The following is a 9,958-nucleotide window of genomic DNA, read 5'->3' as shown; positions in this document are numbered from 1 at the left end:
TAAAAATAATAGGTTATCCTTTTCCTTCAGAAAAATATATTATTCTAATGGTCTAGCCTTTTTTCCACAAATCTTTATTTCTGACTTCGTTATGGCAGCACTGATCCAAGGTCAGCATGTCATTGTATGATGATGAAACATAAGTGCTTGAACGAGTTTTCTTTAAGAAGCTATTTTGTGTTTGTGAAAATACTTTTGTTTGAAGTGCAAAAGATATAAGATATAATTAATGATTAGTTGTCACACTTATAACGGATATGTGGCTCAATATCAGTAATAAATCTTATACTAGTAAAAATATTTCTAGGTTTAGGCCTAATAATAATTCATCAGCGTTATAGTCGTGGGCAAGCATTTCAATACAGGATGATGCATGGAGTACTGAAACAAGAAAGAAATGAAAGTATGGTGAAAATTGTGTTCAATATGGTTTCGCATGAACAGGTAATGAAGATGGACCTAATGGGTTGTGTGTTGAATATGGAACAGTATTGAGTAACAGTAGTTTGCATCCAACTAAGTTAAAACGGCATCTAGAAGCCAAACAGTTCCAATTAAAAAATCCAACTTCCTAGTATTTCAAAAGAAAGTGTTTGCAATTAAATACAAGTAAAGCTACATATCATTCGTTTGTCCATCAGGACAACAGAGTTTCTCTTATCGCTTCATGTCTTGTTAATTACCGTATTGAAAAAGCAAATGAAACTCATACAATTGCTGAAAATTCGATAAAATCATGTGCAAAAGATTTGGTAGAGTGCACGATTGATGAGAAATTTCTTAAAAACATTAACTCTGTGCCCCTTTCTGACAACTCGTTTTCTCGAAAAATCAAAGATATGTCAGCAAATTACTTAACGGAGTTAATAAGGCGAGTAAAAGCGAGACCAACTTTTTTCGCTTCAGGTGGATGAATCAACAGATGTCGCAGGTTATGCGATGCTGCTTGTGTTTGTTCGCTATATTCATGAAGCTAATTTTGAAAAAGACATGCTAATTGCAAACTTTTGCCTACTCAAACAACAGGCGAAGAAATATTTAAACTGATCGATATATTTATGGAAGAACATGATATTCAATGGCAGCTTTGATCAAGTATTTGCAATAATGGGGCTGCAGCTATGATTGGAAAATTTTCATGCACAGTGGCACACATAAAAAAGGAAAAACGCTGACATCCAGAGTATCCACTGCTGTCTTCATAGTCATGTACTTGCAACGAAACGAATGCCAGAAGACTTGAAAGAGGTATTGGAGATGTCCTAAAAATAGTTAATTTTATAAAATGAAGACCGTTCAATGTGAGGATATGGTACGTTTGTATAAAAATTTGCAATTTCATACTGAAGTCCGATGGCTTGCTCTGTTTTACGAATTGCGTGAGGAGATAGATTTCTTTTTATTTGAATGCCATTTTGAACTTGCGTACAAATTAAGAGACAAATGCTGGGTGCAGAAAGTGGCTTACCTTTAGGATGTATTTGCTTGTCTAAATGAAATGAATGTTACAATGCATGGTACTAGGGTAACGTACTTCAAAGTTCAGAGTAAAATGGAAGTGCTTCACCGTAAGCTAAACTTTGGGGTGAATGTATACTTATGGAAGAACTTGACTGCTTCTGAAATCTCAGTTTGTTTTTTTTAATTATGAATGAAATTTCCTCAAGTGAAGATACAAAAGTTTCAGTCTTGCAGCACGTATCTGATTTGTGTACAACTGTTGAGGAGTACTTTCCCTCTAATTTAAAAAAAAAATTATTGTGAATTCAAAATCCCTTTGTTGACTCTGCAAATACCAATGATTGTCTTTGAAAGAGAGAAAAACAGCTTTTAGAAATTTCAACTGCGTGTGCATGTTTTTTCTTATAGCAATGCCATATCGGGCTATCTGCTGAGCCCACCGAGGGAAATCGAACCCCTGATTTTAGCGTTGTAAATTCATAGACTTACCACTGTACTAGCGGGGGACGAAATTTCAACTCTTTACACCCTAAACTCAAAATTTCAGCAGAAAGAAATTACACAATTTTGGATACAAATGGCCATGGAATACATTGAAATAAGTAACAGAGCTTTGAAAATTTTAACGCATTTTTCAACAACATATCTTTGAGAGCAAACATTTTCACTGTATACAGCTACAAAAACCAAATTTAGAAATAGGCTAAATACTGAAGATGATCTACGCTTACAGGTAACAGCCATAACTCCAAATATTGAACTACTTTGTGAACAAAATCGAGCTAGTCGGAGCCACTAATAAATAAATAAGTACACTGTACTTTTACTGATATAACATTTGCAAGCAAAAATTTTTGAACAAGTAAGTAGAAGTAAAATATTTTCTTTAGATAGTGATATTTTTAATAAATTTATATTCTAAAAGCTAGTGACCGATTGTTTCTATTTTTAGTGTATTTTTTTTATTAATGCTCCGAAATGTTTTTGTTTTTTTTCTGATGTGATACTCCGCAGGTCTAAACGTTTGGGAATCCCTGTCCTAAGATGTAAATATATATATATATATAAAAGCTTCTGGTACAAGCAATAACATATACAGCATACAAAATTATTACGAAAGTTTTGTTTTACAAATATTTCAAAAAGTATAGTTTGATTTAGATGAAATTTGTACATATTAACTGTCATATTATCATACTGTGCATTTCTCATCATATTCCACTAACAAATAAGAAAGTTATAAGAGCTTCCTAAAATGTTATGAATTCCACAGTGCCAAATTATTAAGCAAGTCTCTGACAAATGAGTCTACATAACAAAAATATATGTCTGGTATAGGAAAATATCTGTATATCACATATAAAAATAAGAGAAAAAGAGCTTCTGGTATCCTCACCGTTACGCCAAATATACTCGCTCTTTCAGCCGTGGGGGCATTATAATGTGAAGGTCAATCCCACTGTTCGTTGATCAAATAGTAGCCCAAGAGTTGGCGGTAGGTGGTGATGACTAGCTGCCTTCCCTGTAGCTTTACACTGCTAAATTATGGACGGATATCGTAAATAGCCCTCGAGTATCGAAATTGTAAAAACAAACAAACTAAAGACCAAAATGTTTGTGGTATAGACAAAAACATATGTATGCAGCCTTTTGTATAAACAATTATATATATATATTATAACCATAAATGTTTAAGCCATAAACATACATATATATATATATATACACAGACACACACATTATAGTCTCTGGTATACAGAAGTTTATTCATATTACCCTCTAGTGGTATAGGGAAGAACACAGATACATATATATATATATACTAGCCACTGATGAATGTGTGTGTGTTTTAACATTCATCCCCCAGCATATGTTAACTGCAATTCGCCCGACAGTATACATGGTTTGTATCAAATACAACAGTCCTGAAACAGGACACACTTTTAAGTTCATATGAATTTTCGTTTAATAAGTTAAATGGGTCAGTAATTACCTTCTACAAAGCGTAATATTGAATTATCATCTAATGAAGTGATTACAGATTAAATAACAAAAGATGAAAGAGGCACGTTATCTTGTATTGTCTTTTTATACGATAAACAGTTTTCGTTCGTTCATATGAATTTCTCGTTTAATAAGTTAAATGGGTCAGTTATTACCTTCTACAATGCATAATATTGAATTATCATCTGATAAAGTGATTACAGATTAAATAACAAAAGATGAAAGAGGCACGTTACCTTGTATTGTCTTTTTATACGATTAACTGTTTTCGTTCGTCAACAGCTAGTACTGAATAGCAAAGAGTCATACCTGAGTAATAACAAACGGTCATTTTAATTTAAGTAATAACAAAGTCACCTTCTAATATTAGTAATACCAAATTTTTGTGTCTTAATATTAGTAACAACAAATTGTCGTGTCTTAATATAAGTAATAACAAACTGTCATCTCCTAATGTTAAGGTCTGTGAATAGTAAGCTTACCAAGAATTCTGTTTATTTTTCTTGGAAGTTAAGGTTTGTGAAAAAGTGTATGTAGTAGTTATGTTGATTTAATCAGCTACTGGTGATCATTCTGTTTGTGAAATATAGATATGATTTTGTTTTGCTTTTTTATTTCTGTCGCTGCGAGTGCTCGACATTGAATCATACGATTGTGCTGCTTTACATTACAGCTCACGTACTACCACGTGGTAACATGTACATCTTTCGCGCCTTCACTCACATCCTCAATGGAAATTTCCCTGCTTATCAGTAGCAACCAATGAGAAACTCGGTCGTTACTCCACTAGCGATCCCAGGCAGCAAAATGGGAACTATTGTTAAACACAAAGTGAATGAAAATCTTGAAGTTGAAGAACGTGCCGGTGAGAAAGACTTACCAAGTTTACATGAGTAGACACTCTGAAGACACGTTTTGTTTTGCTCGTTGTTGACAAGTTATATTTAACAATTGACAAAATCGGAGACTTCAGTCATTTCTGGTTTTTTTTTTCATTTTTATGTGTACAGTTACTTTGTTTTAGTAAATATAACTGTCTTTCAAAATTTTATCACGTGCTTTATATTGATCGCTGGGCATCAGTCGTTTCGCTCCTGTACAAGTCATAATACTGAACTCGATTTTCAGCACTTTAGGGACCTGGCATGGCCGAGCGCGTAAGGCGTGCGACTCGTAATCCGAGGGTCGCGGGTTTGCGCCTGCGTCGCGCTAAACATGCTCGCCTTCCCAGCCGTGGGGCGTATAATGTGACGGTCAATCCCACTATTTGTTGGTAAAAGAGTAGCCCAAGAGTTGGCGGTGGGTGGTGATGACAAGCTGCCTTCCCTCTAGTCTTACACTGCTAAATTAGGGACGGCTAGCACAGATAGCCCTCGAGTAGCTTTGTGCGAAATTCCAAAACAAACAAACTTCAGCATTTTCAGCACTTATTCTCAAAAGAACTAAGAAGTGTTGATACCAGTTTGTTCCATTATTAATTGTATAAGAACTAAGAAGTGTTGATACCAGTTTGTTCCATTATTAATTGTATAAGTACTGAGAAGTATTTATACAGTTTGTTTCATTAGTATAAGAACTGAGAAGTATTTATACAAGTTTGTTTCATTATTAGCTGTATAAGAACTAAGAAGTATTTATACAAGTTTGTTTCATTATTAGCTGTATAAGAACTAAGAAGCTGTATTTATATAAGTTTGTTTCATTATTAGCTGTATAAGAACTAAGAAGTATTTATACAAGTTTGTTTCATTATTAGCTGTATAAGAACTAAGAAGTATTTATACAAGTTTGTTTCATTATTAGCTGTATAAGAACTAAGAAGTATTTATACAAGTTTGTTTCATTATTAGCTGTATAAGAACTAAGAAGTATTTATACAAGTTTGTTTCATTATTAGCTGTATAAGAACTAAGAAGTATTTATACAAGTTTGTTTCATTATTAGCTGTATAAGAACTAAGAAGTATTTATACAAGTTTGTTTCATTATTAGCTGTATAAGAACTAAGAAGTATTTATACAAGTTTGTTTCATTATTATTAGCTGTATAAGAACTAAGAAAGAAGTATTTATACAAGTTTGTTTCATTATTAGCTGTATAAGAACTAAGAAGTATTTATACAAGTTTGTTTCATTATTAGCTGTATAAGAACAAGTTTGTTTCATTGAAGTGAAGAAGTGTTTATACCAGTTTGTTTCATTATTAGCTGTAAAGAACTAAGTGTTTATACTAGTTTGTTTCAATGTTAACAGTATGAAAACAAGAAGTGTTTATACCAGTTTGTTTCATTATTAGCAGTATAAAAACAAAAAGTGTTTATACCAGTTTGTTTCATTATTAGCAGTATGAAAACAAGAAGTGTTTATACCAGTTTGTTTCATTATTAGCAGTATCATCGACTTCGGAAATTAGTTATTTTTGAAGAGTAACATTAAACAGGTGAGTGACTTTTAAGTATTTTGTTTTAACATGTTTTTATATTTTAAGTCATAAGTAAACGATTCTCTCTTATCTAATTATTAAAACGTCAGTACTAAATAATTTAACATTTTTTCTTTAAAATAAGACGTTTAATAACCATTATTCCACCTTAGAATATTTTAAGTGTCTTGAAATCGATAAATTAGAATATGACTGAAACATCCATGCACCATAGTTAATTTTAAAATGTTTCTTGATGTAATAATTTTTAAATACTTAACCAGGGGGCTGCTTTTTTAAAAATAAAAACGTTTAAATAATATCTTCTCATTTATAAAAATAAAGTAAAAAATAGTAACTGTGATCTATTTCAATACGTAAATTTTGTATCAGTTTTGATTTTTTGGAAGTTTTGGAACGTTACTTTGTTACAGTTTAGAATGTACTTGTTTTGTTTTTTTTTGTTGGAATTGTACGTTAGACCATATATCTAGAGTTTGTGTTATACCTGAGATAATGTAGCTAGACTTACATTGTGATTCTTTACACAAGATATACCTTATTTTCCCTGTCTATACAGCTTGCTCTTTCAAATGCTTACTTTTTTATTGATTTATATAAATGTTTTAGATCGCACTGGTATCTATAGCGTAGATTAATTAGATCCTGAACAACTATTTAATAATTAGCACCCTTTATGGTTGTTTATTTCACAGTGACCGAGTTTTGTTTTCCTATTTATTTATTTGTCTTATGAGCAAGGAATAGATATCCTAAGGAAACTGTCATAGTATATGCAATTTCAAACTGTGACTTACAATTTTAAATTGTTTATAGTCCGAAACATACCAAAATATTCTTAAATACTGTTTTTTACGTGACCATCCTCGAATAAAAAATAATTATTTTGATTTGTATATAATACGTGTTTTTTTTATTGATACATTTTTCACCTCTTCTGATTCGTTAGTCGGCCTGACATAGCCAGATGGTTAAGGCACTCGACTCGTAATCTGAGGGTCGCGAGTTCAAATCCCGGTCGACACCAAACATGCTCGCCCTTTCAGCTGCGGATACGTTATAATGTTACCGTCAATCCCACTATTCATTGTTAAAAGAGTAGCCCAAGAGATGGCGGTGGGTGGTGATGACTAGTTGCTTTCCCTCTAGCCTTACACTGCTAAATTAGTAACGGCTAGCACAGATAGCCCTCGCGTAGCTTTGCGCAAAATTCAAAACAAACAAACAAATGAACAGTTCTTTAGTATCAATAGAGTGTGATGCCTAGGTTCTCGTGCATATCAGATCATATCATTATCGCTGTAAGTATAATAGTATCACGTGCTTCTAATTCTACAATAAATTTGTTTTCTTCCATTCCACTTATCACATTGGTTTTCTTAGAAATTATTTCGGAAGTTGCTCCACACGTATTCCAATTTCCGGTTTTTAAGTACTTGTGTTCTGAAGATTTAATCCCTGTAAGATAGCTTACTCCTCTTTATTGCGTCTCTACAGAGAAAGTTTCCAACAGGGATATTACTAAGTTCGCCCGATAGAATGTTTATACCCAGACGTAAGTCTACTTTAGCAGATGCAATACCTCTTTGATAAAGAATAAAAATGTGGACAGACATCGCAGGGAATTAGGTAACTGTGTCATGACGCACGTGAGATACATGTAACGACCTGCAGATAGCTAAATTCTAAATCTACAAGTAATTATATTTATTTGCTATTAAGCATACAAAACTACACAGTGGCCAAGCGGATATCGCACCTCGGTTTTCTACGTTATAATCTACCAGACATACCGAAGAGTCACTTGGGGAAAGACAACAGTTAGAACTAATGCATTTATAGACATTTAAAGGTACATTAGAATGTATTTTTGTAAACTAAATTAAAATGTGTGTTTTCTTATAGCAAAATCACATCGGGCGATCTGCTGAGCCCACCGACGGCAATCGAACCCCTGATTTTAGCGTTGTAAATTCGGAGACATACCGCTGTACTTGCGTAGAGCCTAAATTAAAAGAATAGCAATTAAAGAAATTGCACTCCCTCATCCCTTTCCGGGATTTTGAAAACTCAGAAAATCCTTCTAAGATCCATAATCATTCATCACTTCTTGTAGTGTGATGATGATTCTCAGCCATAACGTACTGATGAAATTTGATACAAATTCGATCACACTTCACAAAGTTATTAACCCCAAGTTGCAAAAATACCCTATCTTCCAATTATTAAAAAAACCCAACAACTTCGAAGTTATCCAGAATCTTGATCTGGATTTTTATGTGATCAAATTTAAGAGGGACTGTCCCAAACTGATTTGTCAGCTTGTTTTATCTTTCTATTAGTTTTAAAGAAATACAGATACACACACACGGACCCGATTGTAATACCTTCGCCCCAGAAAAGAGAAGGGTCAAGGATAACGATCTATAATTATGATATTAATAACATTATTCCTTACTTAATATCGTTAGGATATAATATTTCTAACTATCTTTCTCTAATAATTTTTAATCAAAAAAGCATTTTTCCAAAGCTCTTTAAAATCACTTACTAATGAAAATCATGCGAATTAAACGAGTTTTTGTCATAGACAAGAAACTATTAAACTCTGTAGTTAATGGCCTTAAGACACTGAGTACCAAGGGAAAAAATCGATAGATTAATCTTGGCCAGCAGTCCTTGGCATTTGACCAGAAATAACTATACAGTCTGACTCTACTAAAATAAACTGGATTAAACTTTTTTACGCGTACTTTATATTGCCCTTGACGACTTTCATGTTTGGTTTTGTTCATAGCTTCTGTAGTCAAATTTATACTTTCGTCATTGACAGTACTGCTTAAAAATTAATAAACTATCACAGATTTAAATCGTGTATTTTTATAACTTAATTAATATTTCTGTTTATAGGTTAGATTGCACATTTTAGCAGCATCTATTTCTATATATTAAAAAGATTTATAGCATGTTCCACAAGAATAGTGAACATGTAACACACTGTTAACACGATGTATTATTAAATATTACTAGGTTATAGTATTTTTTACAAGATTACTTAACACAGCACATTGTTAACACCGTGTATTATTAGATATGAATAAGGTTTATACTTTGACAAGAATAATTGACGCATAATACACTTTTAACATCATGTATTATTTGATACTAATAAGGCTTACAGTATGTTGCACACAATTACTTAACATACAGTACACTGTTTACGCAATGAATTGTTAAATATTAATAAGAGTGATGTCCATTCTTGACTTTCAACTCTAAGTGTGAGGATGGTTTATTCTACTATAAAATAAACATTTTTATTTTGTATCTCTCTTATATTTGTATCTGAATAATGTATGTATAATCCCCTCTGGGACAGAAGTAAGTCTTTAGACTTACAACGCTAAAATAAGAGGTTCGATTCCACTCGGTGGACACAGCAGATAGCACGATGTAGCTTTGCTATAGGAAAACACATACACACTCCTGTATTGTAAAAGACCAATTTATAACAAAGTAAAAAAAAAAATCTGTTATTGACATAGACGGACTGTCATAGTTTTATAATTATTATCGCACTGTACTCTGTTGAAGTACGTGAATACCTTAAAGCAGTTATATAAAGTAACCATTATAAATGCAACTTCTCGAAATGTGCATAGATAAATATTTACAGAAAATCGGACTTTATCACTAGAAGGCGCTAATAAATACCTGAATGATTCGCTGTTAGTTTCGCTCACAGTATTATTGTTGAGTTCAAACAATTTGTGTTGCTTCGAGCAGTTGGTCGATGTTTAGTTCTATCTTGAACTCTTCTCGTGTACTTGTTTGTTTTGTTTATTGTTTCCACCGTCAGACGGTTTACCTCGAGCATAAAGTTAACTATTTGGCTTAAAACGCTTTCCTAGACCTTCCTCAGCGTTATCCGTCGGTCTGTCTGATTTCACATGTGTGTACAGTAAATTGTTAACTAGCTGAGTCAGTTTCCACGTGAAAGAAAAGTTCAATGCCACACGTGGCATGAGAACCTTTGTGACGTGAATATCGTT

At 32.8% G+C, this 9,958-nt stretch overlaps 1 long non-coding RNA gene across 1 annotated transcript; it reads right to left on the bottom strand.

Annotated features, from left to right (window-relative positions):
• Positions 1–257: 257 nt before the first annotated feature.
• Positions 258–9,752, bottom strand: LOC143242158 (uncharacterized). The gene is made up of 3 exons (XR_013022485.1): positions 9,621–9,752; positions 2,858–2,999; positions 258–381 (listed from the first exon to the last, which is right to left on the bottom strand). It is a non-coding gene; the product is annotated as an uncharacterized LOC143242158 (long non-coding RNA).
• Positions 9,753–9,958: the final 206 nt, after the last annotated feature.

The sequence above is a fragment of the Tachypleus tridentatus genome, unplaced genomic scaffold, assembly GCF_004210375.1.
Source record: "Tachypleus tridentatus isolate NWPU-2018 unplaced genomic scaffold, ASM421037v1 Hic_cluster_2, whole genome shotgun sequence".
Classification (NCBI taxonomy): Eukaryota; Metazoa; Arthropoda; class Merostomata; order Xiphosura; family Limulidae; genus Tachypleus; species Tachypleus tridentatus.
The sequence above is the reverse complement of the archived record's forward strand: the minus strand, read 5'-3'. Positions and strand labels throughout refer to the sequence as shown.